The sequence below is a fragment of the Dermacentor variabilis genome, chromosome 9 (genome assembly GCF_050947875.1).
Source record: "Dermacentor variabilis isolate Ectoservices chromosome 9, ASM5094787v1, whole genome shotgun sequence".
Taxonomy (NCBI): domain Eukaryota; kingdom Metazoa; phylum Arthropoda; class Arachnida; order Ixodida; family Ixodidae; genus Dermacentor; species Dermacentor variabilis.
In genome coordinates, this window is record NC_134576.1 from 117,116,079 (window position 1) to 117,142,825 (window position 26,747).

General features: G+C 48.5%; 1 long non-coding RNA gene across 1 annotated transcript; it reads right to left on the reverse strand.

Moving 5' to 3' along the window:
• Window positions 1-11,645: 11,645 nt before the first annotated feature.
• LOC142558157 (uncharacterized) lies at window positions 11,646-18,961 on the reverse strand. The gene is made up of 3 exons (XR_012822962.1): window positions 18,874-18,961; window positions 14,160-14,315; window positions 11,646-11,821 (listed from the first exon to the last, which is right to left on the reverse strand). It is a non-coding gene; the product is annotated as an uncharacterized LOC142558157 (long non-coding RNA).
• Window positions 18,962-26,747: the final 7,786 nt, after the last annotated feature.

Below are 26,747 nucleotides of genomic sequence, written 5' to 3' on the forward strand. Positions count from 1 at the left end.
ACCGTCCTCGTTTGGGTGGGCGCTTATAGTTTTTTTTTGTCATGTTTTACCAACACGCCCAAACAGCCACATTATTGAGCTTTCTAAAGGTACGGCTTGATTGCGTTGTTCCTGACTGATTTTCTCTGACATTCTAATGTACGTATATGTATACTCGCGCCCATAGATCGCAAAATAAACGGAAGTCAGTCGGATTCCCTCAGAAAATATATTTTAACGGGCTAGCATTCTTTGAGTTCACTCACGCACTTTTCGGGGGTTATCTATGTACATTTGTATCCATCTTCTACTTGACTTGAGACGCATAAAAACGAGGACACAAGAAGGGAAACCAGGCAGGACGAGCGCTCGTACTGTGTGGTTTTCCTTCTTGTGTCCTTGTTTTCTGCAACGAGCTCGTGTTAGGCCCATGCCTCCAGCCGACCTCTCTCTATTACCATGCGCGTCACGATGAACGCGTGCGACTCTCTGGTCTGGAAGGACGGCGCATACTCATGTGAGACGCTGGGCGCAGTGTGCCTTAAGAACGAATTGAACTGTGGGGTTTTACGCGCCAAAACCCCGATCTGATTATGAGGCACGCCTTAGTGGGGGGCTATGGAACTTTCGACCACCTGGGGTTCTTTAAGGTGCACCTAAATCTAAGTTCACGGATGTTTTCGCATTCCGCCCAAATCGACATGCAGCCGCCGTGGCCGGGATTTGATCCCGTGACCTCGTGCTTAGCGGCCTGTTACGTTTCACCTACGACGCGCGGTTTTGCCGGCGCGACTGCAACAAAGCGGCAGACATTTTGGCCCGTTCGGCGTCGCCGCTACGCTCCCCGCCAAGCGCGTCCAGGCATGTTCCGATGCCACGTGTCTTCATGTGCGTGTGTGAGTGTATGTGCCATTGTGCCCGACCGGAGGCGCTACGAGAGTAGAAGTCACCTTCTCCTCCCAGCCATTGTGCCCGACCAGAGGCGCTACGAGAGTAGAAGTCACCTTCTCCTCCCAGCCATTGTGCCCGACCAAAGGCGCTACGAGAGTAGAAGTCTCCTTCTCCTCCCAGCCATTGTGCCCGACCGAAGGCGCTACGAGAGTAGGAGTTACCTTCTCCTCCCAGTCTTTGTGCCCGACCGGCGGCGCTACGACAGTATGCGTCACCTTATCTCATTGTACAATCACGTGCTCGTCTATTGAGGGGCTCCTTCTTGCCCTCAACTGCGAGAGTATAAAAGCAGCTGCCCCCGGACGCCAAAGGAGGGCTCCGATTTCTTCTGTTGAGTAAAGTGCTCTCCCGTCTCTCTACTTCGGTCAACCTGACCGCCAACTCTTTGCGATGTTAAAATAAACAAGCTGTTTTGTTGTTACCAGTTGACTCATGCTTTGCCGGGACCTTCGGATGCTTCCAGTTGTACCCCAGGCCGCCAGGCCAACGCTACCCTTGGGGCTTGCGACCCAGGTGCAACCACGGGCGTCAGCGCCGAGTTCCCAACAGGTCGTACCATCGGTGCGACCACAACAACCGTTGCCATCGGTGGGATTCAAACAGGCCCAACACCATAACCCCTAAGCAACTACGGCGGCTAGTGTGCCTTAAGAATAGCGGTGGGTCTGCTGACCCCAAATCGCCGCATGGGCAATTGAAAACGATTTCCTCCGCTCGCAATAGGCTGTGTTTTACAGCACTTCTGTTGGAAGTCGAGGTTGTCGCTCTGGTTGCCGATATTAGGGGCAGCTGAACTGCTTCCTTGCAAGAGCTGTGCGCCCTACACCGTGGTAACTGCTCGTGACTCGCGTGAACCACGTCATCCTGTCCAGACAATCGGACTCGTCACCAGGCCTGGACGTTCAGCAGAACCCCTATGCAGAGGTGGCCGGGAATAGCAGACGTTCAGAGAAATAGGCTTTCTCTTTCTTACAGTGCATTTTTCTTTGTCTGCTGACGAAACCTAAAATTCACTTTATGTGTCGGAATATTGGCTAAAGTGGCTGCAGCGCCGAAAAAAGTTAATCGGGGTAAAGCTGGACGAAGTGGAACACGGAATATGTGGAAGCAAATTGCAATGCTTGAAGTGAAAGTAAATGCTACGCTCCTTACGGACTCTTTGTTCGTACGCAGCTGCGCATGGTTTTACCACAGAGGCTGTGCGAAGCCCAATAACGCGCTGTGGTGTGGGATTGATTTCTTCGCCGCTTCGAAAAAAAAAATCTAGATATCTTTTTTTTTTAGTTCGCACAGCACGCTTGGCGAGTATAAGAATGCTGCAGAATTTATTAGGCGGCATTGAAAAGTAGTTGAACTTGGTCAGCGATTGCAGTTCTGACCTTCGTCCAGTGTTTTGAAGCTTTCGTCGGTGTATTCCTCTAGCTTTTTCAAGCACTCGTCGTAGCGACGGTCGGTCCTACTATCACTGCGGAAGAGGTAGTACTTTGAATCTGGAAAAAGAAAATTCGAAACAAAATATTTTGGGCTACATCTAGCGTGTGGTTATACGTTGTCCAGAGGAATTGCATCGGGAATCGGTGATATATGGACGTACAAAAAAAAGTACGTTGCTGGTGATCAGACCCCAGCGAAAAGTGAGGCAAAGTGAGGAAGGAGTGAAGAATGAAGCGGCGAAGCGTAGGTTCTCCATGCGTTACGTTACACGTGATGATGATGATGATGATGATTGTGATGATGATTTATTGGCAGCCCCTTTGAAACGGGGCGGGGGTAAATAGTGACCTAGTTTGATTGAGCTAATAAGGCAATCTATACTTGCTCATCAATCCAGCCTTTTGCCTACATGTTGGTAATCTTTTGTGCCGGTGGCTGAATACCTTAGCGTTCCATCAGGACGTGCGGAGTGGTAAGCGGATTTTTGCTGCAGCAGAGACATACCTCAGGCCTTTGCGAATATTTGCTCCGGTATGGTTTTATCCTTACACAACCAGCTTGGTACTCAAATAGCAAGGCACGGCATTTTGGTCCTCCTAAAAATTTTGCGTTCTGATCTTTTCTGGCAATATTGTAAATCTCCATCGTTTTCCTTTGCTTCCTTCCTTAGAATCCAATTTACTGCCTCTGCTTATCTTTTAACTTCTGTTTCGTTGGTATCTCTCTCAAATTTTTAAGGTTATGCGTTTGTGATGGCAATACCGAGGCTATCTGCTCTTTGTTCATATATTGTCGTTTGGTCTGGTCATTCATAAGCCTTTTCTGAGACTAAGGCGTAGTCGATAAAGGACTGCCCGTTTCCGCATCGCCATGCTTCTTGTCTATGACACTTATTCTCTTTAAGATACTACAAGGTTTTGCTCCTCAAACAGATACAGCACTATGAAGCCGTTGGAACCATTATATCCGTCGAGATCATCCACGTGCCAATGCATATCTCCTACTAATGTCACCTGGGCTGGTTTTCTGAATTCAATAACATATATTCTAATACAGCAAATCACTTCTCTATTTCGATTCCTGATATCATTCACTACCTGCCCATAAGTAAGTCATTCCAAGCCACATCTTTTTCTTTCTTCCCATGTGCAGCTAATTCATAGATGCATCTTACATGCCTCTTTTACCTTTTACCACTTCAAACAACGCCCGATGAGCCTGCATACGACTCTAATTTTTCTGGACCCAGTTAACCATGATGACGACGACGACTCCACGTAGAATGTGTTCCATTTCGAAGCCGCACAGGATATGAGAGTTACAGTATGTGGTATCCCCCCCCCCCCTCGCTTGAAGAAGATTTAATTTTCTCGTTGCTGCTGACGAGCCTACTAGAAGGTGTGCACACAATTACGAATCCTACGCCGTGCTTGTCCTGCCTGCACCTGAAGATGTCTTAGGCAGCGAGAGAAAGAAAGACAGTGAGGGAGAGGCGTGTGGGAATTATTGAGGGTACTCACCTGAATTACCTTGTGGCAATTGCTCAAGAACAAAACAGCTGTCTGTGTAGTGGAAACGCACAGCGAACTGCAAATTTTTGTCGACCTTTCCTAATGTCGAAAGCATAGAAAAGAAGAAAGAAAAACAAATTAGGAGAGCTTGGTGACTGGACCGGAACGGAACTCACTCATTGCGACCACAAGAGACTCGCACAAACGACGACAGCATTGCGCAAACATTAGGAGAACATTGCGCCGCGCAAAAGGCAGTGCTCGTCCACTACAATGTCCCTTGTCGTTGTTCCGAAATAGATGCAAAGGCGCCAGAACTCACAGAGCTTGTGTGGGTTTCAACACCTTGGACAAATAAATGTGACGCAGAGAACGCTTCAATACTCACCGCTGTACCATCTTTTCTCCATTTCTTTTCGCCATTTCTCCTTTTCTGAAACAACGAGAGACTTGTGAAAGAAAACTGATCATCGAGTAAGCTCGCGGGCGTTTGTCTTGATTAACAATGTCAAGGACCGCGTGGAATCTGCACTGACTCGTTGCAGTCTCAATTTGTTGCCTTCATGAATTTGATTAAGGGTAAGCATTTGCTTAGCTGCTTTATTTTTGATGTCGGTATGCATTATTGGCTAGCAGGTCCCCTGATACAGCAAACAGCAGTATTGAGTCACTGAAGGGGCTGAACGTGTTTGTTCACTCGTCACAATTTGACGTGTATAACGTGATCAGCGGTTTTGCACAAGGTCTTTGGAATAGAAACAATGATCTTGCGGCATCGAGCCGACCATTCCAACCAGTTAGCGACGGTCGTATTGCCCAAATGCTCTGGGTGCTGCTAATATCCGGCATCACATTACAGTTTTGATGTACGAACTCGGTGCCTGTAATATTGTTACGTAAGAAGACGCAGATGAAAAGCTATATACAAGTATATTTACAACGTAACACGCCGCACTTGGCCAAGAGGCAACAGCCCGCGCTAGCCTCCAATCGTCGTCGTCCCCTTACTGCTCGCCTCTTCGTCATTGGTAATACTATTCCGTAGCACTACCCCCGGCGGCAAAAGCGCCGTCCCGGAGCGACTAAAGACCGGACTCGGAATCAGTGTAGTAGGCCTTGAGCCTACTGACGTGCACGACATCACTAGATGCCAGAGTAGATGACGAGGTTGACCTCACAGGAGCAATTTCATATGTTACAGGCGTCACCTGGCGCGGCACGCGGTAGGGTCCTGTGTATCGCGAAAGGAGCGTTTCTGAAAGTCCGACGAGACGAGAGGGCGACCACAGGAGTAGGAGCGCACCAGGCGAAAACTGTACATCACGGTGGCGGGCGTTGTACTGACGCTGTTGAGTGGTTTGCGAGTCCGTCAGTCGAGCACGGGCAAGCTGGCGTGCATGGTCGGCGAGGGCGATGGTGTCGCGCGCATACTCGCTTGTTGAGATCGCAGCAGGAGGAAGTGCCGCGTCAAGGGGCAAGGTCGGTTCGCGACCGTAGAGTAGATAAAATGGTGAAAATCCGGCAGTGTCGTGCCGGAATGAGTTATAAGAAAATGTGACGTAAGGAAGGGCAATGTTCCAGTCGTGGTGGTCCTTGGAAACGTAGTTGGACAGCACATCGGTAAGAGTACGGTTTAACCGCTCTGTCAGGCCATTGGTTTGAGGACGGTATGAGGTAGTCAGCTTGTGTTGAGTGGAGCAGAAACGCACTATGTCGGCGATAACTTTCGAGAGGAAGTTACGACCACGGTCAGTAAGCAGCTGGGCGCCATGAAGTAAGATAATGTCACGCAAGAGAAAGTCCGCGACGTCAGTGGCGCAACTGGTAGGGAGAGCCCGCGTGATAGCCTATCTGGTGGCGTAATCAGTTGCGACGGCTACCCATTTGTTCCCAGAGGATGACGTGGGAAAGGGGCCGAAAAGGTCTAATCCAACACGAAAGGACGGTTCCATAGGGACGGTGATCGGCTGGAGATGACCGCCAGGTAACACCTGACGTGTTTTCCGACGCTGGCAGGTATCACAGGCAGCAACATAGCGTCGGACGGAGCAAGCGAGACCAGGCCAATAGAAGCGGCGGCGGACGCGGTCGTACGTGCGGGTTACCCCAAGATGTCCTGCAGTGGGTGCGTCATGCATCTCAAAGAGCACAGTCTGTCGTAGATGTTTTGGCACGACAAGAAGAAGATCAGATCCGTCAGGGAGGAAGTTCCTTCGGTACAGAATGCCGCCCTGGAGGACATATCGGCGAACGGATGCGTCGGTAGGTGTACAGCGCGGACGCTCGATGAGTGCTCGCAGCGATAGGTCTCGGTACTGCTCATCGGCGATGTTAGCGAAGGTAGACACAGAAAATGCAGCTGGCGGTACTACTGTCGGCGTCGTCAGGCTCGTCTACCGGGTAGCAAGACAGGCAGTCAGCGTCCTTGTGTAGTCGGCCAGATTTGTAGGTGACAGAGAACGAATATTCTTGGAGGCGTAAGGCCCAGCGACCAAGTCTTCCTGTAGGTTCTTTCAGTGAGCATAACCAGCAAAGCGCGTGATGGTCTGCGACAACGGAAAAGGGTCGGCCATATAAGTATTGGCGGAACTTCGCAACCGCTCCAACCTGGGCCAGACACTCACGCTCAGTGATGAAATAGTTGCGCTCGGAGAGTGAGAGGCCCCTGCTGCCGTAAGCGATAACACGGTCATTGCCGCGCTGGCGTTGTGCCAGTAGTGCGTCAATTCCGTGACCGCTGGCATCAGTACGGACTTCGGATCGAAATGGGTCAGAACGGGAGGCGTTGTGAGAAGGTCCATTAGGAGCGAGAATGCAGAGGCCTCGTTATCGCCCCACTGGAAAGGGCGTCTTTTTTCAAAAGCTCGGTTAGTGGTCCCGCTATGGCCTCGAAATTTTTCACGTAACGGCGGAAGTCCGAACAAAGGCCGATGAAGCTGCGCACATACTTGACACACTTCGGAACAGGGAAGTGCGTAACAGCATGGATCTTGCTTGGGTCCGCTTGCACTCCGTTCGCGTCAACGAGATGCCCAATGACGATAATCTGGCGACGGCCGAATTGGCACTTCGATGCGTTCAGTTGCAGGCCGGCTCGCCGAAAAACGTCCAGGACTGCCGAGAGGCACTCGAGGTGCGTAGCGAACGTTGGGGAGAATACTATAACGTCGTCCAAGTTGCACAGGCACGTGGACCATTTGAAACCGTGAAGAAGGGAGTCCATCATGCGTTCAAAAGTGGCAGGGGCATTACATAGACCGAACGGCATCACTTTGAATTGATAAAGACCGTCGGGTGTTACAAAAGCAGTCTTCTCGCGGTCGAGATCGTCCACGGCAATCTGCCAGTAGCCGGAGCGAAGGTCAGTAGAGAAGTAGCGAGCACCGTGGAGGCAGTCAAGGGCGTCATCAATGCGAGTTAGAGGATACATATCCTTTTTGGCAACCCTGTTAAGGTGCCGATAATCCACGCAAAAGCGCCATGAGCCAACTTTCTTTTTTACCAGTACAACAGGTGACGCCCATGGACTACATGACGGTTCTATGATGTTCTTGGCAAGCATTTTGCGAACTTCTGTGAGAATAACTTGATGCTCAGCCGGTGACACTTGATACGGGCGGCGATGAATAGGAGGGGCATCGCCGGTAATAATACGATGTTTAGCAGCTGCAGTTTGGGTCGAAGGACGATCGTTAAAGTAAAAAATATCGTGGTAGGAAAACAGAACGCGGTAGAGCTCACGAGCGTGCTCGGGCGGCATGTCGGGCGCAATAATTTTCTGTAAGTCGGCGATAGTACAAGTTCCCAACTGCGATGGTAGAGGAGGACCGGCTGAATTGTCGTCTACTGCAATAGATGCTATTGAGTGATCCTCAAATGAGCAAAGCTGGGCCAGAGATATCGCGCGTGGCAGCACTTGCATCGTCAAGCCAAAATTGACCACTGGCAGGCAGACGCGATTCGCCGTAATAGATAACACGGTATGAGGTACTGTGATCCTGTGCGTAAGTAGGACGTCTTGCATAGGATCCGCGATTTAGTGACCGCCGGGCACTGGTGGGGATGACACTAAGTCAACGTAAGTCAGTGCCGAGGGTGGCAAGCGGAAGAAGTCGACGGAACTGAGGCGACTGGGGTGTGGTTCAGCGGGATCCAGAAAAGGCAGGTCAAGGAGGAGAGTACTGGCGGAGCAATCGATGAGAGCAGAATGTGCGGAGAGGAAGTCTAAGCCGAGGATGATGTCGTGGGGACAGTGGGCAATGATTGTAAATAGCACGACAGTAGAGCGATTGGCACAGGAGACGCGGGCGGCACACATACCAATTACAGGGGCTGTTCCGCCATTGGCGACACGGACAACAGGCGTCGTGGCAGGCGTGATTATTTTCCTCAGGCGGTTGCGGAGGTCAGCGCTCATTATCGACAAATGCGCCCCAGTGTCTATAAAGGCCGATACAGAAACACTGTGGACTTGCACGTCAAGAAGGTTCAGATGAGTGGGCAACGTCAGTAGAGGATTTGGCGGCATAGGGAGCAATGCAGCGTCACATCGAGGCGCTGCATCATCTAGTTTTCCGGCTGGAAGCGGCGTCCGAAGGGAGTCGGTGAAAAGGAGCGACGGGGCTGGGGAGAGCGAGATTGTCGTCGTTGGGGCGAAGGTGAAAGAGAATAGGGGTGGTTCGGCGCAGGAAAATCAGTGGCGGCATTATTGGAGCGTGCGGCATAGGGACGAGAAGGGCCACCTGAGGGGCTAGAGTAGGCAGTATAAGCAGACCGGGTCGGGGAAGTCCATCTACTGCTACAGTGCCGAGAAATGTGCCCGATTCGACGGCAGTGAAAACAAATGGGCTTCTCGTCAGAAGTGCGCCATTCAGATTGGTTGCGGAAACGTGGTGTGGTGGGTAAGAAGATGCAGGACGGGGCGGGATCGAAGGAGCCGGGTGGGTGTCAGGGCGATGGGCCGAGCAGATGGCGTGAAGACCCATGTTTTCAAACTCCTGGCGGACAACTGCTTGGATCAGGGAAACCGTGAGTGCAGGTGCGTTGGTGGGGCTGGAGTCGAAGGCAGCCGGATAGGCGGCCTCAATCTCACGTCAGACGATCCTGCTAATATCGCCAGTGTTGTTGGAACGAGCGAGAGGCGTCGGCACAGGAAGATGTCGCTGGGGTGTTGGGCAAACGGGCAAACTGCTGGTCGATACGTCGGCTTTTAGCGAGTTCCAGGCGGCGGCACTCTTTTATAACTGCATCCACCGTCGCGACGTTGTTGAATACGAGCAAGTTGAAGGCGTCATCGGCAATGCCTTTGAGGATGTGGGATACCTTGTCTGACTCAGTCATGTGTGCGTCAACTTTGCGGCACAGAGCCAAGACGTCCTGAATGTACGTGACATAGGGTTCTTTTGACATCTGCACACGGCCGGAAAGCGCCTTCTGCGTGGCAAGTTGGTGACCGTAGGGGTTGCCGAACAAGTCTCGGAGCTTTTGATTGAGCGAATCCCAACTAGTGAACTGATCCTCGTGCGTCCGAAACCGAATTCGAGGTGTGCCAGCGAGGTAAAAGACTACGTTGGCGAGCATGATAATAGGGTCCCACCAGTTATTGCGGCTGACGTGTTCGTACAGGCTGACCCAGCCCTCGACGTCTGCCCCATCTTTGCCCGAGAATACGGCGGGATCACGAGGAGCAGGGAGAGTGATGTAGGTCGTCGAAGTGGCAGCAGGTGTCGGAGGCGGCTGAGTCGAGTTGTCATCGCCGGGAGCCATGAAGGAAGGCTCGACGTACCGTCCACTGCGAAGCTCCGTGACGAGGTACAGGGAACATCCACCTCCGCCAGATATGTTACGTAAGAAGACGCAGGAGAAAAGCTATGTAAAAGTATATTTACAACGTAATACGCCGCACTTGGCCAAGAGGCAACAGCCCGCGCAAGCCTCCAATCGTCGTCGTCGTCTTCTTACTGCTCGCCTCTTCGTCATTGGAAATACTATTCCGTAGCAATATTGGAGAACCTGCGGCAGCTCCCTTCTCTCCCATCGGCCGTTGCATTACGCAGCACCTCCCGTCTCCGAGATTTCGATCAACTCCGAAAATTGCACTTGTGCGAAACTGATTATTAATGAGTAGTACAAATTATTTCATGGATTTCGACAAAGCTGAAATCCTGGAAATTATTCTTTCTCTTTGATTTCCAGCCTTCAAGAGTGATAAGCAGACGACGCGTGCCTCAGTGGTTAGCGTTTATGCCTCAAGTCCGAGTAGGACGGCGCCTCCGAGAGTGTCAGCGCGGTAGCCTGGTCTCGGAGGTCGTGCCGACGAGCCAGACTGGTTTAGGTCTTGAAAGGCCAGATACAACAAAATTCCACTTTGACGAAATTGGTTGTAATTGAGTAGTATACTCATGTACTGTTGATGCAATCTTGGCAATGCTTGAGAGATGGTAATTGTGCAAGTTTCTTATTCTCGGCTTCCAAATAGCGTATAAGCAGACGACGCGCGCACCTGGCGGTTAGCCGATGTCATGCGCGACCCGGCTCATCGACTCCGAGATGTTGAGCGCTACGCGAGCGTCGCCTCATCTCGGAGGCCGTGCCCACGATCCGCGCTGGTTCTGAACAGTCTGGTTCGTGCGCGATTTTCGGTTATCCATTTAATCGCGGCGTTTATTTTTCTGTATCCGCACGAAGAAACGTAATGTATTGCGAGCTTTTGTTGACGAATCAACTTTCACTTCAATCAATCAATCAATCAAAGTTTTATTTGATCTCTCAATAAAGTGAAAAAGGGGGTGGCGGGAAAAAAGCTGCATTACTGCAGCTTGACTAAGCCCGGCCCCCTATGGTACAATTCGACAGTGTGCAGCAGTAGTATAGGTACATAACATAACTCAAGGCACTTTACAGGAAATGTGAAGAAAAAAAATTATAACATGGACGCACAGGCAGTAATTTTTTTGTGCACAACAACAACAACAAAAAAAAAATGAAGAGAGGTATATACGAAACAATTTCAGAAAATAAGCTGTGACAATGCAGCTAAAAAAATGAAAACAAAATTGAATACAACAGATGCATCCAACTCGATATACATAAACGACATACGCATATGTCAACCAATCCTGTTATGTTCAATCATGTTATGCACCGAGACAGCTCTATATCTATGCAATTTGAAAGTAGGCCTTTTACGAGATCCAAAATTTTGTTGTAGATGGCCTTCAGCTCATACGCACCTAAACATTGGCTAATTAGAAACTGCAGAACATTTTGTTAGTAGAATACCTTTCAGAGAGGTCAGAAACGCGGGTGAACACTTCATTGACAAAAGTTCCGTACGGAAAAATCTCATCGATAATCCCCATACGAAGCATACAGGCTCCTATATTAGGAACTGCGTGGGGGGTTCCCATTGCCATACGGTATTAGTGCATATGTGTTTTATGATGCTTATTGGATTTACGATAGGGTTTGCTTCGACACATTGATTTTTTAGCCGTCCTGCGGCTAAGTCGTACGTTGGGCAAATGAACGCATTCTCAAGTGTGAGAATGCTTGAAAAGTTTTGCACGAATTTCGACGTCACATTTCTCACAATGCGTGACTGTGTCCATCGTAGCAGGGGGTACCCCTGCGCGGCCGTGCGGCATGACAATTCTTTATTGCTCTTAGGGTCTTGTCAAACATAATCATACGTTTATCAAAAAAAAAAAAAGCAGCCGACTGGGAAACTACGCTCCCGTTCACGAAAAATCGCCCTCAACTCACCCTTCCTGGTCGTCGTTGTTTTTGTACTCGAACGTGTAATGGGCAACAATGCGCTTTCCAGTCGTGGAACCGGTGTTATTTAGTTCATATGTACTCCCATATTTTCTAAAAGCCAAGCAGCTCAGATTCAGATGCTGGTCGGAAGTGGCATCCAAGAAGAAAGACTCGAACGTGTCCAATATCTGGAAGTGGAGTTGAAGACATCGCAGATGTCCCTTGAGCGTCGCTTTCAGTTCGTGCAAGCACATGTCATCGCAGATAACTGTTACGTTTTCGCACGTACTCGGAGGGGTAAATTTTTTTCGGGGAGCAGGGAGGCTTCGGGAATAATCTGTAGGTGGTAGATTTATATTATCGCGGGTTAGTGACAGAGCCGTGGAGAAAACAGCAACCAGAAAAGTACTCAAGCTACACCTGAGCGGCTGTGATGCGATTGGATTTTGACGACCTGTCATTCGAAGAAAACTACCGATTACGTTTACACGAATCCTACGAGCAATAGATAGTGCCCTCCAGAACGAAGTCTGCTCCAAGTGTACGAGTCGCTTTTCCTGGCCTGCGAACGCTACAGCACGCCTGTGCTATCTAACGTGGAGTCACGGTGACTGCGCACGTTCGAGAGCCTTCAGACGCGAACACTGCGCATGCGCGTTAGCCCGAGGGGAAGAAATTACTCCTTTAGCCTTTTTTGGGTTCACTATCAATCTATTTATTGAGGCGGGTTGATTAAATTCCGTTTAACTAAATGCAATGCGTACAGCTGCGTTCATTTTAATTCTATATAAGGTAGTATAATGTTTATGCACTTCACCATTGGCAAGCTACGGCCGAGTGCACCTAATCAGGTGGACTCCCAATGTGAGACGCTGACGCGGTGAGGACGAAAGCGACCTGCTTCCCTTCCTGAGGAGAGGGAAGCGCGGTCGAGGACGGCAGGAAATTAGGTGGGGTGATGAGGAAATTTGCAGGCGCAAGTTGGAATCAGCCATAACAAGACAGAAGTAATTGGAGATCGCTGGAAGAGGCCTTCGTCCTTCCAGTGGACGTTAAAATAGTGTGATGATGATGATGATGATGATGATGATGATGATGATGATGATGATGAAAGCTTCTATATCCGTTGCGTCGATAGTGGCGCGTATCCCCCTTGAGAAATGCGACAGGGAACAATAATTTGCTTTCAAAACTCTGTACATTGCATAAACACACATTCTAATCTCAAAAGGGATCAAATGACCCTAAATATAGGTGAAGAGCCATCCGCTGCATGTTTGAATGCAGCATGCAGTGTAGCACATCGCGGGTTATTATTTCTCTAAAGGGAATTCGATCCTGCCGCTCATATTGCTCGCGACTACACCTGGTCATGGGCCAGGAATGGACACCTATACCCAGCGGCACACGCGGAGTGGCACAGTACAAACGTGTTGCCGAAATACAGCAAGACTTTAGGACAATCAAGACGCGTTCAGGCATAACTGGCTATTGCAAGAAGGCACAACTGCAAGGAAATTTTACTTTTGGTTAATTAGTTATATCACTAGTCCGTGCTACCGAAGCAATCTTGGCTGTCTCGCGTTCTCATTAGCAGCCTTTAATTAGCACTTAGGCAGACGACCCGTAAGCCTGGTGATTAGCGGGTGCAAAGATCCCAGGACGTCGCCTTCGAGGTTGTTTCAGCGCACCTCGGGCAACCGCGGATGGCTCCTCCTCTCTGGAGTTCGTGCTCAGGAGAGGCGCACGCCGAGTCACACGTCACTTCCGGCGAGAGGTATAACGGCTGCCTTCATTTCTGTTTCCATATCAAATACTTCAGCATTTTTTTTTCTAGCATCTTGTCACGCATTGACTCGCATATCGAATGAAAAAGTTGCCCGAAGGCTGCTGTATATGTGTGTACATCATCTGCTAGGTTTTGACACGCGCGGTCCTAGATTTCGTATAGAAGTGGGCCTTTGAGAGGGTCTGTCTGCGTAGGAGATGTCCACGAGCCGGCATTGAACGCGCATATTTAATTTCCTCGATTTTATTGCTCGATTACGCATTAACAGAGGTGCGCTAAGTGGCACTGTAGGTTTTCGGTCAGAATTCTGTGCTGTACGAGCCGCCCACATCGTGGCAAACATACGATTGCCGACAGGTGTTCGTGGACCACGCCGTGATGCGAACAACGCGAGAACTTCGTAAAATTTCAGCGCGCGAAACCTGCACCACGTGATCTAGTAAGAAAACCCAGCGGACAAAAAAAATATGTTGGCCCTTTTTTGTTGGAAGCTGCATGCATAGGCCATTATGAAATTAAGCCTTGTCCCGGTGAACGCAGAACGATTCTCTTAAAAAATGAAAGGGCATCATTCGGTGCCAGCAAACCGTCACAGGATGTGTCTCCCTGTCGTGCACCCGAAGTAATACTTTTTTTTTTGAAGATTGCGCATTGTAGACTTCAACGCCTCGGGTGGCGCCAAAGGGATTGCTCTCGAGACTTGAATGACGTTGTACGTTGCTGGCAAGCATACTCACGTCGCGATAACTGCAGACTTCTGTGGAACAGTCTCCCGCTGCCGTGTACCCATAGAGTACAGCTGTCACAGTGAGGGCGAGCTCGAGGTGTACACTTCCGTACATCTGCATCCTGTATGTGCAGCAACGATCACTTCGTGAGTCCTCTGTTCGTGTCTATAAAAAAAAGGAAGAAATATGCCTTAGATGTTGGAACCGCAACCATGTTGAATAAGATTGCCCTAAGGTACCGAACGAGCAACCATCTGACGTTCTTTTTTGTATGATTGCACGGCAGAAGGGGTTGGGAACTCAGAGGGGTCGTAATGGCCTGTTTGGCTTTTGAATACGTCGTCGCGGAACCTGGCGGGGGAGCGACGAAGTTGCTGGGTAGTACCGCGACCTCCAAAATCAGCGGCGCTCGTTTGCTGAAGATCTCGAATCTCATGTTAGTACAAGACATACTTACCACTTCCTTGAGGGTGTTGCGCTAGCTTTCTCGAAATTCCTTCAGCTATGTGGGGCTATATTATGTCCCAATAACTCTACACTTTCTTTCATTGATTTGCACAAAGGTCACATTCCAACCATCGCCTAGATAACCAGTCGGTGGGATAGATGGTGCACGAAAGCAGATAAGATAACTTTTATTTCCCCACAAAATAAACCCCTATGTACTAAAAGATCCCCGTAAATAACATTCGTGATTCAGCGTCATCAGGGTAGTGTTCCAGGAATCCCAGCTTCCGCTATCTGGCTGACCTTCGCTCCAAAGCCGACCGACGAAGAAACGCTCGTTAGAGAAAACTTGAGCTAGGGAACTCCTACCTAAACCCATGGGAACGGGGAAATCGTTTTTCTCTGAAGGCGCTGCATCGATGACATGAAATGTGTTGCATTTAAATTAACAAGGGAAGAGGTAGTGACTACAGGGACCAGGTGTTTTAGCTACGTCGTCAATTGTGAAAAATAAATATTGTTAACAATTGCGAATCCCCCCCCCCCCCCATAGAAAAACAAAAAACACATGTGTACAACTCCGTAACTCAGCAATAAAACAGCGATATCACAGTTTTGTGAAGTGCACCTAATACTGTGTCTCGGAGGTACCAAATTTATCCACTGTACATGTTGCGCTTTAATATATACCTTTCACACGTGTGTAGGTCTCTTGAAAAACCGTCGCAAACGTTTTATAAAGCTCACGTCAGCTGTAAACTTTTATATGCGATTTCTCCGCCTAGGATGTTCTAACGAATGCAGTTTACACAACTGAGAAATCTGCTTTTGCCTCAATGTTACGGATTTGTAAAGTTTGTCTTGTCGTTTTTAAGCTATATCAATTTTAACAGTTTCCTGTGTAAAATTTCTGGCCCCAAATCAAAATTCCGCTTCTTAATGTCACTAGAATCTGACTTTTTCTGTCAATTACAACAAAATTCATTAAAATCTCCCAGAGGATTGTCTCATCGAAGCCTTCCTGGGTTTTACGTGTATTTACATGCACCGATTCGCAGTTGGTCCTGACCTAATATTCTTTTTAAGCGCAGGCTACAGGTTAGAGCCAATCCCGGTTCACCTATTCAAATACATGCGAAGCGCAAAACTTTTATCCTAGGACAGCCGGATAGCTGAGTTGAGCGATACTGAGCGCGTCTACAGGAGAAAGCTTATATTCATCATGCTATGGGAAGTATTATTTCGATTTCAAGGGTGTCATAGTTCGAAAAAATTTAAAAAAATTGTTCATTGAAACAATTGAAACACGATGTTGCCACACGCACAAGCACACAACACACGCACAAGCACACAACACACGCACAAGCACACAACACACGCACAAGCACACAAACACAAACAAGAAGAACAGATGTCATAGTTCTGAAAACTGCCTCTGGTAAAGTATTCAACGAGAAGAAAGGGAACCTAAGGGCACGATTTTTATTAATCATTTCAGAAGAAACCCAGAAAGAAAGACACCAAGGACCCCGGAGGGGAAATTACTTGTACTTACTAATTGAATTGAAGAAATGATAAATTAATAGAAATGAAAGTGGATGAAAAAAACAACTGGCCGCAGGTGGGATACAAATTCGCGTCTTCGCATTACGCGTGCGATGCTCTTACCATTTGAGCTACTGCGGTGCAATTTTTCCTATCCACTTTTTGAGGCATTTACGTTTTATTACTGAAATCAACCCTGGGATTGTTAGTTACCGCCAGCACACACAAACCTAGGTGGCGAATGTGAAACATCCTTTTTGCCGCAGGAGTCGCGAGTACGTGATGAATTTGGGTTACGGCAACTGGTCAATAAACGCACACATGCTACCTGTAGACATCAATGTTGCCGGATTCTAGCAGTAAAACATAGATACCCTAGAAAGTGGAAGGGAAAACGGTGCCGCGCTAGCCCAACTGGTAAGAGCATCGCACGCGTAATTCAAAGACGAGGGTTTCTGTTCCACATGCGGCCAGTTGCTTTTCCATTAACTTTCATTTTCATTAAGTTATCATTTCTTTAATTCAATAAGTAAGTACGAGCGATTTCCACTATGCTGTCCTTGGTGTCATTGTTTGGGGGCTTCTTATGATCCGGCAAAGTATGTCACAATGCGGTGGCGTAATAAGGACTATTGTACAATACATCAATTTCGCCCGCTTTGGATATAATCAACAAGTGCGGTGCATAAGTTTCCGACTTGGGACACAATTTGAAACAGGCACCGGTAAGTGCGCTTCGCCGCCTACAAAGCTACTGGCGACATTTTGCAGAAGGAATGAGCTGATGTTATCGAAATATTTAGTTTGGGTAGGCAGCATTATAACAAAACGCTTACAAGACGTTGGTGGAGTCGCGCCATAGAACTACTTTTTGTTTGTCAGGTTTCTGTAATCAGTGAAAGAAGATAACATTTGAAATGCAGTGATGAAGATATTTTAACAAACCGAGATTCTTGAATTTAAATTAGTGAGGAACTACTCTTGTACCGAAAAGGATGCATAGGTACATATGTGTCCCAGTGTACCGCAAGAGAATGCAGGATATCATTTGGCGGCACTCAATCTAGGGTGACGCACTTCTGTTCCAACAGCCGCTTGAACGGTTCCATTTTCTAGAGAAACTTGTATTTTCCAAAATTATGGCTGGCAAACGACGCAAATTCTTGTATCGGAAGAAGATATTATATAAGATTTTACTTTATGACAGCCACAACAAATCTTCTTGAGAGTTTGAAGAAAAAGATGTTTGCAGTTACGGTGAAGAGAAATTGTCGTAGGACACCCAGAGACGCCAGACCATCCAAAGCCATTGAAAAAAAAAAAGACAAGAGGGAAAGTGTGCCAAAAGAGTAACGTATAAGACATAAGACGTATATCTTTGAAAAGTGCTTTATTATTGTTTGGAAGGTCTAATTAAATGAAAAAAATAATGGATCGACAAATAATCAGCTCATTTGCTAATGTACCTGATGAGTTCATTACCGAGTTACCGAGTCGTAGGTTGATGCTTAGGTTGTAAAATATCGTTATTTTCTGCGATAAAAAAGAAAGCTGCTACATAAATGCAACAGACCTCATGAAATAATGTGCAGTTGTGCAGACCGGATTGAGTCCAGGCGCTGCTAGTTAAATATGGGTTCACGAGGTAAGCCTTATTCTTAACACACAAAGAAGTTGTGAAAACAGGTTATTGTTTATAGTGATTTGAGTGCTCTAAGAAATTGCATCGAGTGCCTGCTTTAACTAACCTTTTACCTTTGGGCAAGATTTCTAAACGAGGGTGCGCTAAATCACCTGAACGCTATCAAGTTTCAAGGGTCCGAATTACCAATGTTTTTCGCTGATAAATTTACTTTGTCATCAACAGGCCGGCTTCCCTAATTATCCGCTCGATATCAAGAGTGACTCGCGCATCTTCACTACAGCCAGTTTCGTTCACTTTAACAGGGGATAATAATAGTGAAAAGGGATAATAACACAAGAAGCACGTCTGCTTTCACGAGCACCTCTAGAAGAACATTTATATGGCTGACAGTGCCGAGTGCAATGCCTGTGGTGTCAAGGAAACTATAGAACATCTACTGTGCTACTACCCATCTTTTGAAAATGAAAGACATGACCTCTGCACAGCTCTCAACCAGTTAGATTGAAAACCGTTCACCTTGAACAAGATCTTGGGATAATGGCCTCGCATATCGCAGCTACAAAAGGCCACAAAAGCGCTGCTTAGATATTTGAAAGCTACCGGATTGAGTCAGCTATGGTGATTCGGACTGAGTGACCGAACGATATCTCCAGTGGACTTTCTCTTCTACTTTTAATTTTTCCGCCCCTTTTTTCCCTTTCGCCAGTGTAGGGTAGGCAACCGGGTTCAGTCCTGGTTTACCTCCCTACCTTTCATTTATCATTTGCTCGATATTTCAACAGCGTCAAAAACTGTTACGTGCTAAAACAAAAGAACGACGAACGAAATAGCCTGACCCGCGTTGGTGGGGTATAAGTCAAGGCACTGCTCGAGGTCGCGGGATCGAATCCCGGCCGTGGCGGCCACATTTCGATGTAGGTGAAATGCAAGAACGCCCGTACATACGTTGCGTTGGTTGCAACTTCAAGGAACCCGAGGAGTCCAAATTAATCGAGAGCCCCTCACTACGACGTGCCTGAAATTGAAATCGTGGTTTCGGCACGTGAATCCCAACAATTCAATTTTTGATATGGTGTGAGTACTTACATTGGAGTGCCAGAGGACGGCGGTCTTCAAAAACGGCTCAGGGAATGTCGTACTTCAGAAAGCAGGAAGGAGTAGATGTTCTGGCGGCTCAAGTGTATCGTGGGTCAGCGTTTGAGCGGCGCTATTTAAAGGCAGAGGGCTCACATCGGCAGACGACGCAGAAGCAGAAGGCTTGATTGCGCTTTTGTTTCGGCAGAGCAGCATGGATGCAGTTTTACTATTTTAGTTTTATGACACGCATATCTTCGCACAGCACCTACAACTCAGTGAATTCGCTGTGCGTATGGAAAGCGAGAACTAAAAGATTTATTTTTTTAATGCTTAGACTTCGCTGGAGAATCTTCTTTTCTGTCGTTGTTTTTCACTTTTCTGAGTGCGGCTTCATTTCAAATGCAACGTCTGCATTGCGCCATTGCAACGTGCATGGTCTCAGGAATTAATGGTAGAAAAGCAGCTGTGGACTATATTGTTTTTCTATTTTATTTGTTGTTGCTGCACAATCTGAATGCGGACGACTTATTTCAGTGAATTCGCTGTGCGCATGGAATATGAGAACTATGAGATTTTTTTAATGTTTATCCTTCACTGGTGAATCTTTTTTTATTTCGTTCTCTTTTAGTTCTTACTTTTTTTTTGAGCGCAGCTTCATTGCAAATGTAACGTATGCATTGCGGCTTCGCAACGTTCGTGAGCGCCGGAATTGACGGTAGAAAAGCAGCTGTGGACTGTAGTGTTTTTCTATTTATTTTTCTTGATGCTGCATAATCCGAATGCGGACGACTTGTTTCCAGCTCGCATACACCGCCGTCTGTAATATGATCCCTAGCCGCTATGGTGCTGCGACGGCAGCTGAACGGGATCGTGGAACGCTTAACGAGCACGAAACAACCAGTTTTTAACGATAAGTCAACTGAGATAACGGCAATTGCGAAAACGGTGCCTATTGCGAATATACCAACTCCGAGAACAAGCGCTTGTCGTCAGGCCGGGACGACACGTCGCACTGCAGATACCCAGATGCTACGGCAGGCCAGAGCTTCACCGGTTCTTCAGAGGTTGAGCCAGAGAGCTCCTATCTAAGATCGCTGAGAAGCCAAAAGCCGCACACGAGTCAAATGACCTTTACTGTCTCATACCGTGCGTAGGGTGCGCGTCAAAGAAGCCCAGGTGGTCAAAATTATTCCGGAGTCCCCCACTACGGCGTGACTCGTAATGCTATGGTAGTTTTGGGGCGTAAAACTGCTCGATTTATTTAATTTCATAAACTTTAGGGAGGCGTCGCTAAGGTAGTTTAGCACCTGCGAAAACTAATGCAGATATATTGCGAATATAAATACTAGACGATAAATACGAGTTGCATTTATTTATTTACCCTCAGGGACTCAATGTATTACGAGTTTATACATAATATTTGCTAATTATACAACGTTAGCTGCAAGTATGATAAATACAGTAATAGAACATGACATATAAAGGAAACATTTAAAAAAAGCATCAACAGTAGTTCGTACAAATGTTTGCTATTATACAGTGTTAGCTAGTGCTTTTCGAAAATTGTTATTATTGGAAACAATATCAGATGGAAGTTCATTCCAATCTTTTGACGTACGTGACAGAAACGAGCGTAAGGAATATGTCGTGTTACATGCCCCAACTATAACTTTATGCTGATGATCAGTACTGTGATATAGGTAATATGGTTGCGACATGAATTTTGGATGAAGAGTAGGGTGGTGATACAGCTTATGAAAAAATGAAAGGCGGGAATTTCCTCGACGTGTTGCTAGCGGTTGGAGACCTAGATTCGATTTCATTGAAGATACGTTCACAGCACGGTTGTAGTTCCAAAGAATAAAACGAGCGCCGTTGTTTAAGGTTAGTGCAAGAGAGTCTATTAGGTTTTCGTGAAAGGGGTTTCATAAAGCTGCAGAATATTCTAATTTTAGCCGTAACAGGGTTATATAAAACAGTCATTTTAAAGGAGAGGGAGCATTAGAAAAGTTACGGCGTAAGCATCCAAGCAAGCGGTTGGTTTGATTAATTATATATCCAACGTGAGGGTTCCATGTTAATTTAGACATTATATGCACACCCAAGTACTTATGTGAACTTGTCGGTTCTAAAGCAACGTTATTCAAGTTCAGACACAGGCATCTCATCGTTAGATCGGGATACTCTCATAAAGTTACAATTGTTAATGTTGAGTTACATTGGCCACAATCGGCACCAATTGCAGACGTTATTAATATCGGCCTGAAGCAGGGTGATCTCGTGTTCGTTAGCTATTTCTCTGAGGATTACACAGTCGTCTGCAAATAACTATTCGTGAGAAGTTATTGCTGAAGTTAGGTCACTATTACAGATAAGGAAGAACACAAGTGTCAAGACGGAGCTTTGTGGCACACTGGACTGAACGTCGCTATGAGGTGAGTCATGACCTGTTACACCTAGACAGGATTGCTCGGTAGCGCATACAGATGGCAGCAAGAGCAATAGACGACCATCGCATCCATTTCGTGTCATATGGCACAGTGAGGCACTTAGTTCTGTGTGCAACATAGTTCTAGTTCCGCGAGCTATTTCCCATATCACCAGACGAAGCAGCTATGACATTTGCAAACCTCGTGTTCAGCGCTTTGCCTTTGCTTCCTTTAGATACCCTTGTTTTTGCATTTCACGCTGTAGGAATAGCAGAGTAGCGAGCATCTCCTCTGGCTGCGGCTGCGCACGGCGCGGTTCAGCGCCGGTGCCCTTAGTTTCTAATCACGCCACTTCTCCTCACGCCAGCGTTCTGGCACCGAGTGCTGGCGGTCATCAAGTGAGATGTGTTCATGTTGAGATGTTGAGTGAGACGTGTTCATCCGTCCGTCCGTCCATCCGTCCGTCCGTCCGTCCGTCCGTCCGTCCGTCCGTCCGTCCGTCCGTCCGTCCGTCCGTCCGTCCGTTCGTCGGTCTGTCGGTTCGTCTGTTCGTCCGTCTGTTCGTCCGTCTGTTCGTCCGTCCGTCCGTTCGTCCGTCCATGCGTCCGTCCGCCCTTCCTTCCGTCCGTTCGTCGGTCCGTAGGTTCGTCGATCCGTCTGTTCGTCCGTCCATCAGTCCATTCGTCAGTGTGTTCGTCCGTCTGTTCGTCGATCCGTCCGCCCGTTCGTCCATCCGTTCATCCGTCCATCCGTCCGTCCGTCCGTCCGTCCGTCCGTCCGTCCGTTCGTCGGTCTGTCGGTTCGTCTGTTCGTCCGTCTGTTCGTCCGTCTGTTCGTCCGTCCGTCCATCCGTCCGTCCGTCCATCCGTCCGTCCGTCCGTCCGTCCGTCCGTCCGTCCGTCCGTCCATGCGTCCGTCCGCCCTTCCTTCCGTCCGTTCGTCGGTGCGTAGGTTCGTCGATCCGTCTGTTCGTCCGTCCATCAGTCCATTCGTCAGTGTGTTCGTCCGTCTGTTCGTCGATCCGTCCACCCGTTCATCCACCCGTTCGTCCGTCCATTCGTCCGTCCATTCGTCCGTCCGTCCGTCCGTCCGTCCGTCCGTCCGTCCGTCCGTCCGTCCGTCCGTCCGTCCGTCCTTCCGTCCGTCTGTTCGTCCGTCTGTTAATTTCGCCCGTACGTCTGCTCGTCCGTTCGTCGGTTCATCGGTTCGTCCATCCATCAGTCCATTTGGCCGTCTGTTCGGCCGTCCGCCCGTTCGTCTGTCCGTTCGTCCGTCTGCCTGTTCGTCCGTCCGTTCTTCCATCTGCCTGTTCGTCCGTTCGCCCGTCAATCCTCGTCCGTCTGTTCGCCCGTTCGTCCGTCCGTTCGTTCGTCGCTCCGTCGGTTCGTCCATTCGGCCGTCTGTTCGTCCGTCAGTCAGTCTGTTCGTCCGTCAGTCCGCCCGTTCGTCCGTCCGTGTGTCCGACCGTTCGTCCACCCGTCCGTAGTCGGTCCGTCGGTTCGTCCATCTGTCAGTCCATTCTGCCGTCTATGTCTTCCGTCTGTTCCTCCGTCCGTCCGCCCTTTCGTCCATCGGTTCGTCGGCGTGGGCGAGTCGGGGTCAGGCAATGAACAACTTTATTGGAAGAATGAACGGGAAATATATACAAAGTAGTGCCGCAGTGGGTCATGCGCAGGTCATACATATAAGCGTGACGTTACACTTATTCAGTCTTGCTGCATCTTCCCTAAGACATGGTTACAGTGTCTCTTGTTGAGGGTATCAACAGGCCTCGCGTTGAAGTCTTGTGCTTCTCCGTAGTTCTTGAGGGGGCTCTGTGGAAGATACGCCTTAGGGCACGAGGCTCGCTTCCGGTTGTTGGCCTACCAGGCGGAGGTGCTCTCGTGTGCGCCGAAGTTCCCGGTTGTCTTCAGTCTTGACGATCGTCGAGCGGTGTTCATCGGCTGGTCGGAGAAAGACGGCGGGAGAGCAGGTCCGCTTGTTTGTATCGTACACTGTGACCTGCTGACATGGCATCATAGGCGGCAAGTTCCTGCTGCCACGGTTGTAGTAGGTCCTCTGTCGTGGGCGTATTTCTTGAAGGCGGCCTTGGACCCAGCCAGGTGGAATTGCCCGTGGTTCCAAGTGGCTGCTAGGTACTGGTAGAAGCGTGCTAGACTGGCGTCCCATCAGCCTCTGCACGGGGGACTGGAGCACATCATCACGTGGGGTATTGCGCCATTCAAGTAATGCCATTTGAAACACAGGCATTTTAAAGGAACACTTCTTTAAAAGCTTTTTTGCTTCCTGAACTGCTCTCTCCGTCATGCCATTGGAACGCGGATGATAGGTGCTTGAGATGATGTGATCTACACCCAAGGTTTTGAGAAAGTTCTTAAACTCATGACTGCTAAAAGGCGGACCATAGTCAGTGCACAACTTCCTGGGCAAGCCATGGAGCGAGGAAATTTGAGAACACCACGTGTTAAGAGCGCTGGCAGTTGTACGAAACTCTCGAATTTCAAATAAGGAGTAGAAGTCGACAATAAGGGCAAACTCGTGGCCTACAAAGGAGGACAAGTCCATGCCAACAACTTCCCATGGTAGTGAGGGTACATCATGACTCAGGAGTGGCATTTCAGGGTTTCGAGGCTGATGCTTTTGGCACACTTTACAAGCTTTACAGAACTGCTCGATGTTGCTCGAAATATTTGACCAGAACATCACGTTCCCTTCTCTCGCCTTCATCTTATCCACTTCCACGTGCGCCGCGTAAAGAAGACTCATAATTTCCCACATCTTTGATAGCGGTACAATTACCTTGTTGCTTCGAAACACGAGGCCGTCCTGTGCATGTATGTTGTCCCGGTACGCCCATTGCTTCCTAAGTGGCTCCGGGACTTCTTGCTTGTGAAGCGGCCACGTTGTATTTGCATACTCCCGTAGCTTTACGAGGGTGTCATCATCATTGGTTGCTGCTAGTAAATCTTGCAGGGATCGTTGAGAGGCTGAAACACATTCAAGATTATTGACTTGAAACTGCTCGTTTTCTTCCATGAACCTTTTACTAGGAAACCTTGATAAGGCGTCAGCGAGGAACATTTCTTTGCCAGGCTTGTACGTCACATTTATAGGATATCGCTGTAAAGTTAGGCGCATGCGTTGCAGACGTAGCGGGTACTGGTATGGCGGCTTACTGAATATCGCCACTAAGGGGCGGTGGTCAGTTTCAACTGTTACTGCGTGCTGTCCAAATATGTAGTCATGAAATTTGGTGCATCCATGAATAGTTTCTTTTTCGATTTGAGCGTATCTGCTCTGTGCCTCTGTGAGTGCCCGTGAGGAAAAGGTAACGAGCTGCGCATCCTATATAAGCAGAGCGTCTACTTCCAGCTGACTTGCATCAACTGATAGCGTTACGGGTTTGCTTGGGTCAAAAAAGCGGAGCACAGGTGCTTGAATCAGAGCCTCACGCAATCTAAGAAAGCTTTCTTGCTGTTTTTCCGTCCAAACCCATGCAATGTCTTTTCGCAACAAAATTCGTAGTGGTGCTGTTACTGTAGACATGTTTGGGATAAAGCGCTGTACAAAGTTCATAGTGCCCAAAAACACTTGAAGTTCCTTACAGTTTCTTGGTTTCAGCGTTTCCAGAATGTCTTGAATACATTGGGCGTCCACACGCAGGCCTTCGGCGTTGCACGTGTCCTAGGTCGCGCACCTCTCGCTGCAAAAAGAAGGATTTCTTCAAATTTAGTCGAAGATTCTGATCACGGCAGGCCTTTAGTAGAGGCTGTAGATTGTGGTCGCGCTCTTGCTTAGTCTTGCCCCAGAGAAGAATGTCATTTATTACTAATGCGACATTTGGCAGACCTTCTAGGACTCGGTGCATCGCTGCCTGAAATATCTCCGGAGCAGAGGCGATGCCACAAGGCATGCGCAAGAACCGTTAGCGTCCGTATGGTGTACTGATTGTACAAAGTTTGGAACTTGAGTCGTCTAGCTTTTTCTGCCAATACCCCGATGCTGCGACTAAGGCTGAAAAAATGTCGGCGCCCGCAAGCTTTGGCACACCGTCTTCTAGAATAGGCATAGGATACCTTTCCCGTAACAACGCCGTGTTCAGCGCTATGGGGTCTAGGCAGATCCGCACTTTATCTTTCTTAATGACTGTGACCATGCAACTCGACCGTTCCGTCGGGCCCTTTACATTTGCTATCCCGCCTTGTTCTTCCATGCACAGAAGCTCTTCTTTGACTTTGTCTTGAAGGGCCACTGGAACTCTCCTGACTGGCACGACGACTCCTACGGCTCCTGGCTTTAGCTTTATTGTATACTCCACGCCTTTCAGCTGTCCCAGTCCACTGAAAACTTCTGCGAAAGGTTGTGCTGCCAGGTATAACTCTTCGAGGTGAACATTTTGCATGCGACAAAGAAACCCGAGGCGTTCAACCGCTGATCCGCTGAGAGTCACGGGCACATTTTGTTCGACCACGAAAAACCACTCTTCGTGGACTCTGCTGTTTGCTCACAGTCCCAGCCGAATTTTTCCTCTCGCAGTAGTATTATGACCGAAAAAGGCAGTCAATGTGGCGTGGCAGGTTTGCTGGGGCTTGTTCGGCAGCAGTTTAGCACCCTTGCTTGAAATGACGCAACAAGCAGTTAGCACCTGTGTCTAGCTTGCACGTGAACTTGCGGCCTTAAATGTCAACTGCTGTACTCCAATGATCTGCCGCTTCGACTGCACTGACAGTCAGGGCTTGTAAAAAGAAATCGTCTTCTTCCGCTTGGTACCTCGCGCAGCAGGTTTTTAACGCCTCTGGTTTGTCGTCGCACCGACGATCTACATGATTGAGCAAAGTGATTACGCCCACCACACTTTTTGCATGTTTTTCCTTCAGCCGGGCATATTTCGCCACGGTGAGTGGTATAGCCACGATGACCACACGGTTTTCTTTCTGTGGTGACTGATTGAATTACTATGGCACGTGCTGCTTCTGCGCCTTCACTGATTTCTTTAAATTGCTCTTTTCCCAGTTCCTGGGCTACGGCAAATTTCAATGATCTTGCTGTATGACGGGTTCTCGGAAATAAGCCTTTCCTGCAAGCTTTTGTTTCGCAGTCTCAGAATGATTCGGCTACAGAGCAAACGGTCTTCTAGGCTGTCTTCTAGACGAATGGCTGTCAGTCCATTCGGCCGTCTGTTCGTCCGTGTGTTCGTCCGTCCGTCCGTCCGTCCGTCCGCCCATTCGTCTATTCGTCCGTCCGTCGGTTCGCCCATCCATCCGTCCATCCCCGCACGCCCGACAAGGGAGTACGCTAAACTGGACCGCTGCTCCAAGCGCCAGGTACAATTGAAGTTGCTGGCTCCCACAGCCAATTCCAGGATTCGAACACGGCTTGCAGTGAGGCGCTATCTTTATGTCTGTGCACGCGTTGAAGAAAAGCGCAAAGCTGGCAAATGAACAAGGTCGGCTG